Source organism: Mauremys reevesii, linkage group 4, assembly GCF_016161935.1.
Source record: "Mauremys reevesii isolate NIE-2019 linkage group 4, ASM1616193v1, whole genome shotgun sequence".
Taxonomy (NCBI): Eukaryota; Metazoa; Chordata; order Testudines; family Geoemydidae; genus Mauremys; species Mauremys reevesii.
Window position 1 is genome coordinate 25,885,342 of NC_052626.1, and position 20,605 is coordinate 25,905,946.

The window sequence follows — 20,605 nt, forward strand, 5'->3', positions numbered from 1 at the left end:
TCAAGAACAAATCATGCCAAACCAACCCAATTTCCTTCTTTGTCAGCGTTATTGGCCTAATGAATGGGGGGAGGGCAGTAGTGGACGTGATATATCTTGATTTTAGTAGGCTTTTGACGTAGTCCCACATGACATCCTGATAAACAAACTAGGGAAATGTGGTCTAGATTAAATTACTATAAGGTGAGTGCACAACTGGTTGAAAGACTGGACTCAGAGTAGTTATCAGTGGTTTGCTGGGAGGCCGTATCTACCGGAATTCTGCAGGAGTCAGTCCTGTGTCTGGTCCTATTCAATATTTTCATTAATTACTTGAATAATGAAGTGGAGAGTATGCTTATGAAATCTGTTGACGACACCAAGCTGGGAGGGGTTGCAAGCACTTTGGAGGACAGGATTAGAATTCACACCTACTTTGACATATTAGAAAATTGATCTGAAATCAACAAGATGAAATTCAATAAAGACAAGTGCACAGTACGATACATAGGAAAGAAAAAATGAAACGCACAATTACATAATGGGGAATATCTGGCTAGGTGGCAATACTGCTAAAAACGACTTGGGGGTTATAGTGAATCACAAACCGAATATGAATCAACAATGTGATGAGGTTGTGAAAAAGACTAATGTCATCCTGGGGTGTATTAACAGAAATGCTATATGTAAGTGTAGATGAGAGCCTCGTCGCTCGTGGTGCAAATTTGCTGGAGACCACTCTTTCACACACCAGTGCCCTTTTATTTCCCATTATTTTCCCACCACCACGTATATACAGCTATATACAATTCAATACCAATCAGGTAGCCCCTTAGGGAACAGCTAGCTGTTACAGCAGCTGGGAGCAACAGGCCCCCACTCCTCACTTTCCTGTTCCCCCCTTCCTTCCTGCTAGCTTTATAGGCCTTCTTCTCAGCAGGCTCACAGGTAATTACTCTCAGGCTCCTTTAATGAGCCACACCCTGCCAGCTCCAGCTAGTTCCCCTTGATGGGAGCTATGCTAGCAGGTTCTGAGCTAACAGGGGCTGGTTCAGTGCCTCTTAAGCCAGCACCCTGTTACAGTAAGACACAAGAATTAATGTGCTACTCTAATTACAGGCCTCAGACGGAGTACTGTGTCCAATAGTGGGCACCACATTTTAGGAAAGATGTGAATAAATTGGAGAGAAGCCAGAGGACAGCAACAAAAATGATAAAAGGTTTAGAAAACCTGACCTATGAGGAAAGGTTACAAACACTGGATACATTTAGTCTTCAGCAAAGAAAATGGATGATCAATTGTTCTCCATGTCCACTGAAGGCAGGAAAAGAAGCAATCCAATGGGAGCTGCTGGAAGTGGCATGATTTTCATTTACATCTGGTCAGGAGGTTGCAACTTCATCTTCTGGATGCAGACCTCACCATGCCTTTGTCACCTCAAGATGAGATTAATGCAATGTACTCCACTTGAGGCTACAGTTTAGATCTATTTGGATGCTTAAACAGGTGCAGAATGCAGCTCATTTATTATGGGATATGTCTTCCTCCTAGCATATTACTCCCACTGTTGTGTGACCTGCAGTGGATGCTTGTGTTATTGTAGGTTGCAGCAGCTGAGATCAGTGGAGGCACTCAACCTGGAGAGTCCTCGGCATTTTCTACAGAGGTTTGCATGAGGGACAATATTTAGAGAGGGTTGCTCTAAGATAATTTAGTTAGTACTGTATATGATGGAGGCTGCTGCTGTATTTGTCTGCATGTCTGGATTTGTCTATATCCATCATTAATGCAGGCAGATTTGTTCATGGAAATATTGTGCCCCAAAAATGTTGTAGGCCCTTATCTGAAAATGTATTTCATTGCTTATGAAGAAATGCTAGTACTCAGCTCATCTGTCTTATTCAGACAGAGAGCCAGTGATTCAGAAGCATGGAAAACAAGTGTAACTGCTCAGGTGTGTGAAACATCATTTCCTGACTATAAAAGTATTTTGTCCTGATGCCTAATGAATTCTACTAATTACCCCTTTTACTATTGAACCATAATCACCTTTCAGTATTCTAATGGGACGTTCCGTTGACATGTTCTTCTGGGTCGCCAAGTGTTCCTTCATACAGATTTTGCATTTGCAGCAGAAGCAATCCTAACACTGATTACTACACTGCAGTTTTCACTCAGTCTAGCACATTATCAGCTTGGTTGTGTGCTCCAACCACCCTCAACATGTGGCTTATTTGTCTGCTACACTACATATCATATGCTGGGGTGGCCAAACTTACTGACCCTCTCAGCTGCATGCAACAATCTTCCTCACCACTGGGCAGAAGCCACTACCCCACCACCCCACTGCAAGGCAGAGGTCCCAAGCTCACCCCCTAGTCTGGAAGGTGGAGAACCTCCCATATGCTAATGTCTCCTTTAGAAAATACCTCCAAAGCCCCAGTGAGTAGTGTGGTAGTTCAGCACTTACTCAGAATTACTGCAGACTGGGATAGAGCCCTTACTTTACTCTAATAAAAGAATTTGCAGTAGTACTTGTGATTAATCAGTTTATTGCATTGAAACAGCTAAACAAAACCAGGAACAAAATATAAAGTGTGTGCCATCAGAACGCCCTGGATTCCTAACTAACAATATGGTTTGCTGTGACTTATCACCAACAGGCTCCATCCCACTATCACTGCCTTCTGGAGGGAAGGGGAGGTTTGAAGCCAGAAGAAACCATCGTGATCATCTAGTCTGACCTAAAACATCCAATCTTGATTTAAAAATTGTCAGTGATGGATACTCCAATTATTTCCAGTCTGAATTTGTCTAGCTTTAACTTCCAGCCATTGGATTGTGTTATACCTTTCTCTGCTAGATTGAAGAGACCATCTGAAATGTATCAGAATGCTTCTTGAATTGTGAGCATCAGAACTGGACACAGTATTCCATCACCATTCACACCATGTCACACTGGGAGCTTATGTTCAGCTGATTATCCATCATGACTCCCAAATGTTTTTCAGAGCCAGTATTTCCCAGGATAGAGTCACCCATTGTGTACCTATGGCCTACATTCTCTGTTCTGATATGTATACATTTACATTTAGCCATATTAAAACACATATTGCTTGCTTTTTCCCAGCTCACCAACTATTCCAAATCACTCTGTACCAGTGACATGTCCTCTTCATTATTTGCTACTCCTCTATGCTGGGATGGTGTCCCTACCCTCTGTTTGCCAGAAGCTGGGAATGGGTAACAGGGGATGGATCACTTGATGATTACCTGTTCTATTCATTCCCTCTGGGGCACCTGTCATTGGCCACTGACGGAAGACAGGATACTGGGCTACATGGACCTTTGGTCTCACCCAGTATGGCCATTCTTATGTTCTTTTGTATGCTAAATTTCAGCCTGCTGCCCAATGACTGGTAGCTCACTCCCAGGAAGAACCTTGGATTTGCTGACACCCCCTCAGATGCTCTAGGTGGAGCATTAATCAGCCAGTCATACCCAAAGAGCCAGAAGAGAATCAGCCAGCTTCCTCCTGAAAACTTTTGGAAGGAAGAGCAGGGAAAGGAGAGCTTCCTGAGAAGGGTTCGGGTCAGGGGCTTGAGTGTGGGGAATCCCAGGGTCTGTTGCCTGGAGGGATCCAAGAGTGGAAGGGAGCATTTGTGGGGTGGAAAGGAACCCGCAGGCTGCCGAAGAAATGGTTGTGCAATGGAACTCTAAGCCACGTGACCTCTGACCTCTGGTCTATTGCAGGCCGTACAATTTCACCCATTTACTCCTGACATGAAAGCATAGTGCGTGGTCATTAGTTCATCCCATGCACACCAGGGAGTTCTGCATAATTTAATAAATAAGAATAAAGTATATCTCAATGGCACTTCAGTTTAAAGCGAGTCTGAATTCACACTGAAATATCATTGTTCCACTGAGAATTTCAGGCATTTGCTGGAAAGTTTAATGCAAGCTTTGAAATTTGGAGAGTGTGCTTCTTTGAGTTCGAAATCCTCCATTTCTCATCACGAGCTTCTCAGAAACCATTAACATTTTTTATTTAAAGTAATAAGCTCTGAAGAAGGGGATGTAGCCATGAAATAATGGCCTTTGTGAAATCACTAGATGTACTGAGGTGAATCCATGGGTACTCAACATAATGACAGGATCATCAGCTAATGCCTACTTTTATAGCGTTTTAATATTCTAATCACTTTTCCAAGAAAGAATCTTTATATTTAAAGTGTTAGAGCCAAAAATGTTAAAATAATATTATTTTACTCTACAAGTCTTGTCGACAATTAGTTTTAATAGAAATTAATGCTCCAGTCAGATTCACTGAACGACTTTCTACTAAAAGAATTACAAACCCTGGACCTTGCTAGTTATATGTTCAATCAGACATCTCTTTGTCAAAGTCCTCAGGTTCCCCTGCTTCTTCTAATCAGATTGGCAAAGGAGCACTCACCAGCCATCCTCCCTTGCAGATGGGAACTCTTTGGCCAAGAGGACTAGTTCAAAGGAGACCCTGGGAGCGTGTTCTTTTCCCCATGAATATCCTGTGCATGTAGCTCAGCTACTCAGCCTGTGCTCCAGTTGCAGGCTATGTCCCTACAAGGTGCTGTATCTAATATCTGACATATTAGCCATTTTGAAGAGGTAGGTTCCCTGGCACTGTTTCTCCCAGACTTTCTCACAGCCTTCAAGCACACATATAGCATACATGAAGTAATGACCTGCCTCTGGTTAAAAAGAGTTGCTTGAGACTCTCTTTAGAAATGTTTCCAGATTGGCTAGATCAGGGTTTCTCAAACAGGGGTTGCCGCTTGTGTAGGGGAAGCCCCGGTGGGCTGGGCCGGTGTGTTTACCTGCCCCGTCCGCAGGTCCAGCCGATCACGGCTCCCACTGGCTGCAGTTCGCTGCTCCAGGCCAATGGGAGCTACTGGAAGTGGCACGGGCTGAGGGACTTACTGGCCGCTGCTTCCAGCAGCTCCCATTGGCCCAGAGCAGTGATCCGTGGCCAGTGGGAGCCGCGATCGGCCGGACCTGTGGACGGGGCAGGTAAACACACCATCCCAGCCTGCCAGGGGCTTTCCCTATACAAGCAGCGACCCCTGTTTGAGAAACCCTGGGCTAGATGGGTCACTCTGCAAAGAAACATGAGGAGGCATCAAGCTAAACTTATGCAAGTACCAGGTCCTGAATCTGATGCCAATAACTCCTTCCCCCTTTAGGTCAAGTGACGACTGAGTGAATTTATCATGTCACCATTTTGGAGCATATAAGGACATAGAAGATTTATAAAAGAGAAAGTTCATTGCATCCCTGCAGCGCCTTTGTTCCACAGCTCAAAGAAAAGGGCCATATGTGGGTGGATGTATACATGTATACCGTACTAGATACATGGTTATTGTGGCCATATACACTCAAATATAATCATATAGTGGATGTGGGGATCTTTGCTGGTTCTTATTCCGGAGTGGATATAGTATACAGACATGCTTGGTAGGGTAAAAAGGGTTTTACTCCTGTACTTGTAATGCTATCGAGATCTGAGAGTCAGTGTATTAAAGTAAGCAAGAAACATAATGATATTCAAGTTATATTTTCCACTTGAACCAGCAATGAGATTGTGCATTTCTAAGCCACAACATACATAAAATCCTTGGAAAGTAAAAGCAACCAACAGTGCATACCGGGATGTCAGTGATCTTTAAAGCCTAGGTATAGATTTACACAGAAGATAAATACTGTACTATTATTAGACAGCATGTAATAACCCGACACATGGATCCTATGTCAGATTTCTGCAGAGCCTTACCCTCTGAAAGACAGTATGAAAACTTCTTAAGAGAGACAAAGAATCAGAAGGAGACAGTGTTCTGAATGGAAAGGCAGCCAAGCCAACCACATGACTCAATAGTAACCTCACAATTAGAGCTAGACAAATAACTGACTTTTTGGGTCGCTGACAGTTCTGAAAAACTTTAAAAAAAATCAGTTTGGGTTGAACCAAATCTGAAATTTTTTGGAATTTTTGGTGAACTGAAAAAGTCTGGTTTGGGTCAAACCAAAACAAGTTGTTTCTAGGCATTTTTAAAGGGCTGGATTCACAAAACAGTCAGAGGAGGAGTATGACACCTGCCTTTATAACTTACAACTGAATGATTAGCGCACTCACCCAGGATGTGGGACACCTGGATTCAGTCCCCTTTGCGCCTCATTTGGAGCAGAGATTTGAACTTATGTTTTCCTCCTCTCCCCGACCACCAATATTTTTGGGCCAAAACTATTCAGCAAATATGCGTCAAATTTGCAAATAGTTTTGGGCTGACCAAATATGCGTTTTTTGGCATATAAACCATTCATCCAAAAAAAAAAATTCACCCAGCTCTACCCCAATTAGGAACTCTGGAAATATTAGGGACCCAAAGAAATTCACAAGGTCCAGCCTGGCCTTTCCTGGTAGACATAGGAGAGAGAAATACTGTCAGCTTGTGCTGTAGTCTGTCCTGCATTTCAAATTCACCCATTAATACCTATGAAAGCCTATCTCAACTGCTTAAATATTTGTTTTGTCCCTTATTCAGATTCAATCCATTGTGACTTCCTGTTTTTGAATTAGCGATTGTCTTGAACAAGACATCCATTTTCTTTTCCACAATTTGTGACGGGATTTCCCAGCTTTCTTTATGACCAGAACTAGGGAGGTGCAGAGAGCCTCTTGTGAGATGCTAAATGCATTCTGCTCCTTTTCCACCCAGTAGGCATTAAGAAAACTCAGCACCTTGCAGAATGAGTAACTTAATCTCCTCCCTCACTACCATACAGAGCCCAAATCAGACTAATATTTCTTTCAAGTACATAATCCTCCCCTGAATCAATTTATCTAACCATTATCCATGACTCAATCCAATGCCTAATGGCTTCAGTGACTATCGGAGCAGGCCCATATACCGTTTAAATCTCAAGAAAGTTCTTTTTTTATAATAGGATGGCTAAAACTGCACAGTGTATTGCAAATGCTGTTTTACCAAGAAGAATATGGCCGAACACTGTCTTCCTACATATAGCCTATGCATCCCATATATTCAGCTATTATTTAAATTATTTATTGAAAACTACTGTTGAAAAACACTATGTAAGAGGTAGGTATTGTTTTCACTACATATATCATTCATCTAAAGATTTTGTGTGCTTTATACTTTACAGCTGGCCAAACATTGTACAGATAATGTCACTGTAATCTCTGTAGTCATCTATTGATCTATCTATATGGCCTGCTCATAAATAAAAAAAAACAGCTTTGCATTTATTTCCAAAAAAAGAGATTCATTTCATGATCATTACACACTACTTCTGTATTATATATTGTGCTTCATTTTAGTCTATAGTCTCTATCTTCGGCATGTGTCATTGTATTGTTTTTCTGCACTGAGTTCAATAAGTCATTTATCCACCCATAAACTTAATTTGTGTAGTGTGATCCTCTGCATTTTCTGCTTCTTCCCCATTTTGTTAGGGTTAGAGGGTTAGGGATCAATAGGTACTGTTTCTTTAAATCATTTTTCCTAATAATCTATATTCTTCTTATCTCTCCAAATATACTCATGACCTTTTGTTCTCTTTTCATTTGTTTGCTTTTTTTTTAAATCTTACCATGTGGATTCAATTGTGCAAACTTTTTATGTTGGTGAGCACTTGCATGAAGACAAACATTGCTGGGTGTAGTAGTGTGTGAGTATAGTGTTCAGCAAAGTGAGCGCAGGTTCCACAATCTGGCTCTGTGTGCCATGATCTCCCTGTAGTGTTTTGACTACCTTTTCCCAAAACACGGTGGGCCAGATTCTGGTACCCTTATTCATTCTGAGTAGCATCTTACTCAAAGCAAGGTTTCACTGACTCCAGTGAGTGCAATAAGATAGAATTCAGCATGAGGAAGGACATGTGAAACTGGCCCTTAGTAAGAATTTTGAATGTAAAAATTATCAACTCCTACAGATTATTCATAAAGGGCCAGATTGGTGAGAGGCTCATCTGACATGTAGCATGAGTGACTTGATTGTGAACTGTAAAGGGTTTGCAGTCTGGCCCATACAGTTAAATTCACATTTGTGAAGAAAGCCAGTACAAGACCTTTGCCCTATTTAGACACTAGCTGGAGGACTTAAATGGGCCCTATCTGATGCACAGACCTTTTCTCCCACACTGTACCACGTGCAAAAATCAGCCTAGTATGGTAGCTGCAGGACCCTATATATTACCTCTCTCCACTGTGTGTTGCAATCTTATCCCTTATCGATGTTCCCCATAACAGAAGTTAGAATGACATTGTTATTCATTATGTCATTTCTTGGAACCGTTAACGAACCACAAACTTGGACAAAATATATTTCACAGTTAGGTTCTGAGGACTGTGGTGGTCACCAGGCCTCACACATAGTGAGAGCTGCAAATCCCACAATTTGAAAGTGGTTTAAAAGGTGGAGAGAGATAAAGAGAAGGAATACTTTGATGTTTTGTTAGTTGCAGTTTTCAGATGCTTGTTTGCAGGGATCTAATCTGACAAGGTACTGAGCATCTCCTGTGAGGTGCTGAATTCCCCCATCTCACATTCTCTCACAGGTGGTACTCAGCCCATTGAAGGATTGTGCCTACTATTTGGTATATTCACGATTTACAAATTGAATAATGTTATAGAGTAAATACATTTTATATTTGTCTTTGGTTGAAAGTGTCTATTTTGTTGGGCTATGTAAATCTTACTCATGATGAGTAGCAGTTCTTTACTGTGCAAATAATCCCACTGACTAGCATGTGGTGCTATCAGCTTCAGTATACATAGAATCAATAAGACAGTGTTGCAAACAGATTATTACTAGTGCTTCAGTTAGAAATGTTTGGGGGCAAAAAAATCCCCTGTGAAAAACCTCTGGCTTTTCATCAACAAACCAAACATCAAAATTTTTCAATCAACCACTATTTTTGATTCTTAAATGAAAAGTCAACATTGCCTATAGAAAGCAGAGACATGTCATGACAAAATATTCATTTAGTAAAAAAACCACTGAAAAACAATTTAATAAAAACAGGAAGTCTTGATTATGTGAAATAAGAAAAATGGATCCATGAATTAAGTAATATAAACACATTACTTCTCAAATGGAACCTTCATTTCTTGGTGTGAAAACAGATGGACTCTGAGCAGGCCTGGGAAGACTAAAAAGAGTTCATCTCACTCTCTCGCTCTAGCCAAAGTTCAGGCCACCGCTGAGGAATCCAGAGAAAATCCACAAATTGTCCTCTTCAGTCAGTTAGAGGACAAATGGCCCATGAGTAGATGACTATGAGGGTGGGGAAGTCAATGATAGTTGAGAGCTCTCAACGACCTACAGGATCGGGATAAGGCTATGAAATAGGAAATTCTCACAGTACCTGTCCCAGCCTCAACTGATGTCAATCATATCAGGCCAATAGGAATCAGATGAGAGGCAAATTATAGTCAAAGTAAATAAAAACATCTCAGAGCTCTGTGGATGTCACCACATATTCAGTTCTTATTCTCAAGGGTCTAGATGCTATCAGAGCTTCCTGAAATAACAATTTCCTTATTATGATTTCCATTATTACCCTATAAAGATACTGTTCTCCTTATAGGTATTCATAAACTGTAACCAAGTTACCCCTTAACCTTCTCTTTGATAAGCTAAATAGATTGAGCTCCTTGCATTCTCTCACTAAAAGGTATGTTTTGCAAGCTTTTAATCATTCTCGTGTTTCTTCTCTGAACCCTCTCCACTTTTTCAGCATCTTTCTTGAAGTATGGACAGCAGCACTGGACGCAGTATTCTAGCAGCACTTGCACCAGTGTCATATACAAAGGCCATATAACCTCTCTTCTCCTATTCAAGATTCCTCTTTATATGTTCAAGGATCACATTAGCCCTTTTGGATGTTGTGTTGCACTGGGGGCTCATATTCAACTGATTATCCACCATGACCCCCAAGTCTTTTTCAGAGTCACTGCTTTCCAGGATAGTCCCCCTTCCTGTAAGTATGGCCAGCATTCTAGATGACCTTACATTTGGCCATGTTAAAACTCATATTGTTTGCTTGTGTCCAGTTTACTAACCAATCCAAACCAATGACCTGTCCTTTTCATTATTTACCACTTCCCCAGTCTTTTGTCATCTGCAAACTTTATCAGTAATGATTGTGGGGTTTTTTTCCAGGTTATTGATAAAAATGTTAAACAGCATAGCACCAAGAACCAGTTCCTTCAGGACCTCACTAGAAACATGCCCTTCTGATGAATTTCCATTTACAATTAAATTTTGAGACCTATCTGTTAACTAGTTTTTAATCCATTTGTGCCATGTTGATTTTCTTCAATCTGAATAATAAAAGATTAAAAATGGAAAATGAATGATGACCCCATGTTTTTCTGACAAGCATACAAAGGTAAATTTATTACTAATGATGATTATTTTATTATTAAATGCATTTGCATTCAGGTAGTACTCAGAGGTACCAGTCAGGGTTGTGCCACATGCTTTACAAACACAAGCATCTTACAGACTGAAAAAAATATCTGCTGATTAGAGAACCCAGGCCTAAGTATAGCTCCTGTGCTCCACAGGTTCCTCTTTGAATCACCTGACTTGTACATCTCTATATAAATCTGAACAGCGCCCGTGTGTGAAATGATGTACTCTAGAACTGTTTAGCACCACCATGTCTAATTGGAATCTTGAATAAAAGCATTATAAACGTTGCTTTAGTTTCCATTTCATGAGGAGAACGGGGAAGGACAGGAAAGAAAGAAAGAAAACACACACACATACTATCCTCAATTAAAAACTGATATTTGTTTGAAGTATTTCTTTGAGAAATCCCAGTGTGACTGAGGCTATTACAAAAGCTTTTGTTTACATGTGTTAAATTACAAGAGTTTTCCAAGAAATGTGTTTTCATTCAGTTATTTACTCTCAAAAACAGGTTTCTTGAGACCAGGAAAAAAATGCTGCCCACAACCATATGGAATCTTCTGACCACCACAGCTTCCCCTCCGAAGTTTCCTCTATCCATCATTTACAAATGCAAATCACACTGACTGTGTAACACTTTCCAAAGAATAGAATGTATGTGGAGGCCAGTGTACAAGAGAAATGAATACTTTCCCCTCTCCCCCTTGAAAATGAACTATACATGGCACTTGGAGGGCAGTTAGCTGAACTAAAATAGTATCAGTGGTTAGATGAGACTGGAAAAGATTGAGTCCTGGGGATGCAGCTGACTCCAAACATTTAGTGGTCACGACTATTAAACAATGCCAGTAAATTAAAGAGTGTACAGCTCATAATTTTTTTTTTAATTGAAGCCAAATTCAGCTTTCAAATGGCAAAACTCTTGTTCCCTATTGCTGGAAGTCACTCGAAGGACCAGATGTTGGTTACAATAATACAGTAGTTAAAGAGTCTGCAACAGCTACCGCCCTCTCAAGGAGCAAAGAGCAACTAAAATTTAGATTTAACTGGAAACATTTTGCCAGTCGCCATTGTGGGTGCCAACCGATTGCCCGCCTAGGCAAGACCACAGCATAGCAAAAAATTCAGATTAAAACTGGAAATTACTTAATGGTGCATTTAACACAGTCCCCAGAGGCTTAGAAATTTAAATCTGAGTTGAGTTTCTACTCTATGATGTTCTGGGCAGTGTCATGTTAATTCATGTACTTTCTTTTAATGTCCTATTTTGAAAACCTTTTCTATTGTTTAAAAAAATATATTCTGCCAAAGTTGTGTAATGTCTTCATTTGTTTTAATTACATAGAGCACAATCCTGCAAACACTTAAGTAAACCTTACTCCCAAGCTTAAGAAATTTCAGGATCAGGTCCCGCCAGAAAATTTGGTCATTCACTCAAAAGATTCCTACACAATTCCAGTGGAATTAGGAAAGTTAACGAATGCTGAGCAATAAAAGAAGGAGATGAAGAAAAATGTAGTGTGAGGCTCTTAAGTTTTAAAGAGACAGTGTCAGATAAAAAAATAGGCCACAAATTTAGGTTTAGTAAAAATCATTTTACTATCACTAATAAAAATGTGTCAGTGATTTCTTTTTAAATTCCAATGCAAATAAATAAAGATAAACTTTCCTACCGCAGTTGCAACCCAGACATTATAGTGCAAGTGCATGAAAGCTTAAAAGAGAAACTGACTATAAATTATAGTGAAAATGACTAGACTCGTTTCATTATGGTAGATGCTCAAAATAAACAACTGACATAAATAGTAGAAAGTAAAATTTGATTTACTTTTTTTGCAAAGTTAGGAATTTTTTAAATTATGATTATTTTATCTTAAATGTGTCTCTTTAAAATCAAAGCCCTTTTCATGGTGACAGACAAAATAGTCTGATGGACAAGATCTAATGAAAGGCATAAAGTCCTCCACGCCATCCAACTTTTAAGTCATCCATCATGATCCTAATCCAAAATAATAATAGAAAGAGATTTATTCTGGAAGAGTCTAATATTTAAAACAGATTATTTGTATTGAAACTTTCCAAGAGATTCAGACTCTCAACAATCTTTCCCATCTCTTGGAAAAGAAAAGTCATACACTGAGAACATTTGACTCCATGAACAGGCCTTCTTGAGTCCTGTTTTAAGTGATTATACAAATAAGCCTTAAAGGGGCAACCTAGACAACCCAAGAACGCTGCAGTATTCAAGGAATTGTATAATTCAGTGAAGAACAAGAGCTAAAAGGCCACCAAGACATTGTGAAAATTATTTATTCAGGAGACATCAATAGACATGTTGCAGAAAATCAAATGAATACCACATAACAAACAGCAGCCAAAGCCTGCAAACAGTTATGCATATGCTTAACTTTATGCACATGAGCACTGTCATTGACTAGTGGGAGTACTCATAAGCATAAAGTTAAGCATGTGTGTGGTTGCTGGATCGGAGGCCAACACTGAGCCCTTAATCAAGGATAACATGTATGCAGACCATACTTCTCAACTCCCTAATCTAGAAATGGGACAATATGAAGGAAGAATGATGAAAATGTGACAATTTTTTTCAATGCATGTAAAATGACACCTCTTTTCTCAACCTTATATTAAGGAAAATCTTTAATTCATTTATGAAAATAACTTTACAAATTGGAATGTAAAACACACACATTTATATACAGGTATATAATGCATTTACCACTGAAAGCATCTCTCTGACACTGAACATAATAGCTGTTTAAGAGCAAGCAGGTACACATTTTAGCCCAGGAAGTGGTGAAGAATAATCTCCATTTGGAAATACATGGGGAGGCTAGGAGGATGCAGTGTACTTGCCCAATTTGCAATTTGTCCTCTAGAGTTAATGGTACTGCTCTTACTAAAATTAGCATTGTATCTTTAGTGACTATAAGCAATCAATACTGCAGTTTTATGGCTCATCTGGAAATATAACATCATATCACATTGCGTGTTGCACATTGCAGCTGAAATTTTGATTTGTCATCTTTTCGCAGGTTTTTGGAGAGATTTTTTTGTCAACATTCTGCAAACACCAGGCATAAAATGTTTAATGAAAACACAAACGTTGATTTCTCTTAGAGTCCTTCTTGTGGGGTTGTTCAATTGAATAACAAAAGTGACTAGATGCTGAATAGAGATTGGTAAATTAATGCTGAATAGTTGGATGAGTTTATATTTAATTGCCATGTGGTGACGTTGCAATTGATTTAACGGAGATTAACCTGAAAACGTGATACGCGGACTTCAGTCTGAATGCCTGACTGATACTCTTTTCACTTATGGTGGCCATTCTTGTCTTTTACCATTTTGACTGAGAATATACTGTTTACAAAGGATGCTGGATTGACCGGCTTGGATACTTTATTCCATTCCATCACACAACAGGGAGAGCAGGGATAGAGGTCATGCATGCTTCCCCACACCATCCCATCATTTATGTTGTTCAAACCTGACCTGGAGGAACCAACACCAAAGGTGAGAAGGTGGATGAGTGAGCGTGCACATTCAGATCTTGCCCTCTCAGATGACATTGCTAACTATCTGTATTGCTCATGGCTAGCAGCATCATGAGCACTGCAAAATACCATGTTAGGGGCAGCACTGATGGGCTCTGGATGGAGACACCTCTAGACCTCCTTACCTGGAAGAAGGTTTACTATCTGCTGGGTCACTGTGGTTAGAAGAGCAAAGTGAAACAAGGGAGAGGGAAACCACCAGCCTTCTAGCGACCAGTGCCTCGATTCTGGGAATAGTCTATACCACAACCCAACGACTTTCATTGTGAAGGCTGACTACTGGATTTAAGTTTCTTTGGGGTTGTGTTAATAAACTTGTGTGCAGCTCTAAATTAGGCCCCACTGAAAACATGTAAAGAGCTGACCGTCTCTTATATCTCTATGCCCATGCTGGATGCTTTGTAGGCAGTAAATTGAGGGCTACAGTGTGCCATAAGGACATAGCTTTTAGTAAGGGGCAGCATGTTGCCATACAGCCTCAGGAATATGTTAGGGAAGGAGCTGTGGAAAAAGTTCTTTCCTTGTTCTCACTTTAAGAATAATTTCCAGTGGTCAATACCAGCAAGGTAATAAAAAAAAGGTAATAATTGGAAATATACCAATCTCCTAGAACTGGAAGGGACCTTGAAAGTCATTGAGTCCAGCCCCCTGCCTTCACTAGCAGGACCAATTTTTGCCCTAGATCCCTAAGTGGCCTCCTCAAGCATTGAACTCATAACCCTGGGTTTAGCAAGCCAATGCTCAAACCACTGAGCTATCCCTACCCCCCAGCAGCAAAATACTACCTCCTCCACCTGTACCAACTCCACTAGACAACAAAGTAAGGGGGTGGAGCCAAGGCTCCATCTATTCCCCATCTCTCCCTGCCCACTCCATGCCCATGTGCTGTGGTCTGAAGTGCCTGCTTACCTGGGTAGTTAATGCAGAGGTCTTATGGGGTGCAGGGTAGAGTCTTACTTCTCCTGTAAGCCTCAGTGTGAGTGTGTAGGCCTTCCATATAGTCTAGGTAAGCAAATTCCACTCTGGTCTACAAAAAACTTGAGAGCTGGATGGACTCTGTGTCACCTTTCTCTGTAGTGTGCCTTTTTGAAGTCAATTCCCAGGATATTTTATTTGATTTAATGGCAACATAACCTGGTCAATGCATACAGTTTACCACATTTAATTCCAATCTGCTTAGCACTTAATGCAAGGTCCAAGTCACAAACTGTATTAGAAAGTCTCATGGAAATAAAAAATTATTAAAGAAGAGAGAGAGAGACAGACAGAAAAGATGAGTGCTGATCCTTTGTGTATAAAAAGGCAATTTGAATAAAATATTTTATGTCTCTATCCCCAGTGCAGAATTATGGTTCTTTTATCCTGAGGTTACACTTTAATGTAATGTTCTTTGGCCCAACCCTGCAGTCTGTATTGTGTCCATACTCAGGAAAAAACTTTCAATAAAACTTCCAGAGTTCTGCCTTGGGAAAAGATCAAGTAATTTTGGGGCAGGTTTTCAGAGAAATTATGCATACGGAGCCAGATCCTCTGCTGTTGAAAGTCAGCATGGCTCCATTGAAGTAAATGGAGCTATGCCAAAATATACCAGTGGCATAGCTGACCCTCATTTGCCCATAGAAATACCACAGTTGTGCATACACATCAGGCCATTGTATGAAAACAACTGGCTGGGCATTTGCCCAGCCAGTTACCTGATCTGTCTATTCAAATAGAGTAATTTTGCATGTAAAGAAATCATATATTTACACGCTCATTGGGTCCATGCAATGTTGTACTTAAAAATCTGTCCTTATGTCACTGAACTTGAGGTCCTATAGGAAAGCAAAGCAAGTAGTCCCATTAGAAGCACAAGGCAATCCCCTACTCTTGTTCTGTATGTGCAGCTTCTGCTGACATCAGTAGGAGTTGTCTCTGCAGATCAAGGGCATAACCTGGCTCAAAAGTTAATAGATCCTGAGCAAAGTCTGTCTCAGATAGAATCAAAGCCCCCTTTTGAGCAAGAACATTCTTCCCACAGATGCATGCCTGGGGGCCCCATTAACAGCAGTGAGTGCATGTGTACATTGGAGGGCTGAATTTGTCCCGTATGAGACCTATGTTCAAAAGAGCTCAGGACCAAATTTTTAGGTGTTCAACACCCCCTCTTGGGGACAGTTTTCAAAAAAGCTCAGCTCCCATTTAGGCAGCTACATAAGTACCAGATTTTTAAAAGTACTTAGCACCCAACAACTCCTATTGTGGCCCCCACATACGGCCAGATTTTCCAAAGGGCTTTTTGGAAAATCTGATCCCCATTGCCGGGCATGAACACCTCTACAACTCTGACCCCACATTTTGAGAGAGCTCAGGGCTAGTCTACATGAACATTTCCTTTGCACCAAGCTGGGATGGGAATTTACCTCGTACACATGTGCTAGTGTGATTTGATCCACACTGCTCTGAAATGGGAATAGATTAAAGGGGTGTGTTAGTGAAGTCTGCGAGGGTCCATACAGACAGGTAGTACTCAGCAGGCTAGTGTGGGGTAGATTCACACCTCAGCTCACTGCAACCTAAAAATTCATTTAGATAAGCCCGAAGTAACCTTTGGGATCTGTTGGTAAATAATAGTCACATCATAAATCTCAACGGGTCAAGTATTTACTATCATTGCAGAACTTGGGTCATGAAATAGTTAAAAAATATTAAAAGATTGCAGAAAGACCGGAAGAGCATCCGAATTAAAAAAAAAAAGAGAGAGCGAGAGAATGGAAGGAGGGGGTTGGTAAGACACTTTGCAAACTCAGCAGCTCTTAGATGTGGTCTGGCATGTAGTTCATAAAGTCAAGCAAATCTGCTCATTGTAGTCATACATATAGACATATACACATGTATAATAAGCTATATATTTATACATATATTTAAAAAAATCTCAACACAGCAAAAGTAATGCACTATGCACTAAGGTAGATCGGCATAAATATATAAATAAAGGCCAAATTTAATCACTGCTTTGAAGGATTTAAACAACAAATCTCTTTTATTTCAGGGTTTCCAGAGTATGTTGTGAGACAGTATGATGTGAGCACGTTTACAAAGGACACAGCTGGAATGGTGATGGCATATAACCTTAAACTTATCCTAATGTAGGTTTATAATCAGAGGGGTAGCCGTGTTAGTCTGGATCTGTAAAAGCAACAAAGAATCCTGTGGCACCTTATAGACTAACAGACGTTTTGCAGCATGAACTTTCGTGGGTGAATACCCACTTCTTCAGATGCAAGACATAAGAAGAAGTGGGTATTCTTGCATCCGAAGAAGTGGGTATTCACCCACGAAAGCTCATGCTGCAAAACGTCTGTTAGTCTATAAGGTGCCACAGGATTCTTTGTTAGGTTTATAATGATGATCATGATTTTCACTAGCATTGATCATCGAAAGCCAAAGCATTTCATCTACACTTATTGATTTTGACTAAGTATTTGTTTGAAAAGTTTGAGGTATAGGGGTCTCTGGTCATGTCTTCCAAGACAGAAGGAAGGAGGGAGCGAGAACAAGACCAGAATTGAAAAATCCAATCTTTTCCATTCAAAAATGGATGTTTCAACACAACTCCACTTTGCAGAATGAAAACGTTTCAGAACTTCAAAAGTTGCTGTGAAATGAAATTGTCAGACTCAGGCCAGCTCTAATTTTTACTATTAAAATGGTAGTTTTGTTGTTGTTTTTTTTAAATAATGGGAGGGGTTGTCAAAGTGTTGCTTTGCTTACCAGACAAAGTGATATTTGAAGAGCAAGGACAGGGACTGAGGTAAGGGGATATTGTTTTAAAGCAGCATGAGAAAAGGAATGGTTCACCTCAACAATTTGAGATTTAGTAGCACAGCCTTCAAGGCGAATGGGTAAATCCCTGTTCTTTGAGAAGATAGTTTACTCTATCACTGTAAACAGTGGGTCTGGTTCTCTCATTGCTTTCTCAAATAAATAATAGCATTGGCATTTTTTTTAATGCAAAGGGAAACAAGATGTTTGATAGATCCCTCTCCAGACTGGAACACTTCTGAAAGATTTAGACAAAGTGAAAAAGTGTGCTATTTTCTCACTCTGCATGATGTGGCACATGCTTTTTCATACTGTGTTGTATCAGCTAATCATAATCAGAAACTACTGGTTCCATACAAAATAAGTGACAAGAAATAATCTCTCACTATGACTAGGGTGACCAAACAGCAAGTGTGAAAAATTATGACTGGTGTGTGTGTGTGGGGGGGGTGTAAATAGGAGCGTATATAAGAAAAAGACCCCAAAATCATGACTGTCCCTATAAAAATCGGGACATCTGGTCACCCTAACTATGACACACATACATTTTCTGCTGATGTTGCCCATTGCTAAGGTCTAAAGTCATTTACACCACTGAGATGGCAGTATGTCTTAAGGACCAGGCTGTAGAGAGTTTTGCTTAATGGTCAGGGCAGGAGGCTGGCCTAGTGGTTGGAGCAGAGGTGACCAGGCCTAGTGCCAAGAGCCCAACTCAGGAGCTAAGTTACCAAGTCCAGGGAGCGAGCCAGAGCCAGGTATCAGGAGCAACGTCATAGTCATGGTCAGAAGTCAAGTACCAAGTTCAGGAGGTGATTTGGAGCTGAGCCAGGAAAACTTTCAAAAAGTTTTAGATGGTTATCTTGTTAGAGCTGGATAGTCAATGCCTCAGGGAAGGGAATTGTCCTCCTTTGTGACGAAGAAAACTGGAGCCTTGGCTGGGGAATTGGAGGGGTAGATGAACCCCTTGCCCAGGCTCTCTTGTCGGTAGTCTCCAAGGGTGTAGATGTTCAGGCTCAGGCTGGAGCCCGGGCTCTTGCACAGTCGAGGTCCATAAAGCTTCTGAGTCAACGAGGGCTTCTAGGCAGACATCCACCATCACCGGATGTCTTAAGCATAGCAGGAGCCAAAGGTGAGCAGAGTGACGTGCAGGGGTGAAAGTCCAGTGGACCCCCACCACACACACTATCCCTAGGCTCTAGGGGGCTATTTAAAGGGCCCAGGGCTCCCCTGCTTCTACCGCCCCGGCCCTTTAAATAGCCACTGGTGCCCTGGAGTAGTGGCGGTGGGGCTCCGGTGGCTATTTAAAAGGCTGGGGTGGTAGAAGCAGCTGCAACCCTGGACTTTTTAAATAGCCCTCAGAGCCCAGCAGCCCTACCCCAGGGCTCCAGCAGTGGGGCTCTGGTGGCAATTTAAAGGGCCTGGGGCTACAGCTTACTTTCACCTCTGGTGACGTGCCTCCACAGTAAAGTGGTGCCATGGTTACAAGCTAGAATGAGGGAAATTACACTGTCCCCAGCCAGTACCCTCATTCAGGGTTGGGGCCTGGCATTTCCCAGCTGGGACACAGCTGGACCTTTTGCTGGGCAGCCAGAGACATAGTGACCCACGCTGCCACAGCAAAGGCATAGGCCTGCTAGGCAGTGTTGGGTTTGTTCAACATTAGAGAGACAGGGCTGGACCGTGCTGAGTTGCACAGGCTTTGACAGTTGCATGAGATCAGTGGGGTCTAGGCAGGTATGACCGAGACTGGGTAAGATTGGCATTCCCATAGTCAGGAACCCACAACAGGTCCTCTGATCCCCATCAAACCTGTCTGAGAAGGGAATCTTCAGTGCCTGTACTGCCTGAGAGAAGGGTGTTGAAGCTGGAGCGTGAAGAGTGGCACACTGAGCCTGCAGAGGGCCAACCTGCAATGGTCGGCTCTGCATAGTACCCAACAGCTCACCTAGGGCAGGAGCACTCTGGGACAGCCCCATCCCTGTGACTCTCACTCTGATTCTCTAAGTCATCTTCTCCTCAGCTTTGACTGGCAGCTCAAACGATTAAGGGCCAGGTCATGGGCAATCTTGCCTAATGGTCAAGGCAGGAGGCGTCCCTAGTGATTGGAGTGGAAGTGACCAGGCCTAGTGGCCAGAGCCCAGATGAGTTACCAAGTTGAGAGAGTGAGCTAGAGCCAAGAGCCAAGGCTAGCTACTTATTCTCTCTGTATCTCAGTTTCAACAGCAGCAAAATGGGGGTGACAAAGTATCTCAGAGTTATTGTGAGGGTTTAATAGTTCAGATTGGCAAAGAATTAGGAAAAATTCAGTAAATTGGAGAGGTTGCAAATACAAAATAGATGAAAAGAAATACTCTCGCACAAATTGGCCTGTGGAACTCATTGCCACAAGATATTACTGATGCCAAGAGTTTAGCAGGATTGTAAAAAAAAAGTTTTGATATTTATAGCGAGAACAAGTATACCCAGAGTTATAATAGTAAATATAAAGACATAAATGAGGGGTTTGGAGAAAATATAAAAATTCATGTTTCAGGGTTTCAACCAACCTCTAACTAGGGGTTAGGTGGAAACATCCCTGGGGAAAATTATCCCATAACTGCTTGTTTCAGGATCTATTGTGCTTCCTCTGAAGCAGCTGGCACTGGCCATTAAGGGAGACAGGATCACTGCTCTAATCCTAGTATGACAAGTCCTACATTCCTTTAAAGCTCTTTGAAGAGCTTGTACATAGGCAGTGCCCTTTGCATAATAGCCCAGACCCTGGGCTG

At 41.2% G+C, this 20,605-nt stretch overlaps 1 long non-coding RNA gene across 1 annotated transcript in view; it reads left to right on the plus strand.

Moving 5' to 3' along the window:
* The window catches only part of LOC120405123, a 42,853-nt gene that overhangs the window by 19,909 nt on the left and 2,339 nt on the right, over positions 1-20,605 (plus strand). The window contains exon 2 of the long non-coding RNA XR_005598389.1: positions 17,065-17,161. This is a non-coding gene — a long non-coding RNA (uncharacterized LOC120405123). The remainder of the gene's footprint in view (positions 1-17,064; positions 17,162-20,605) is intronic.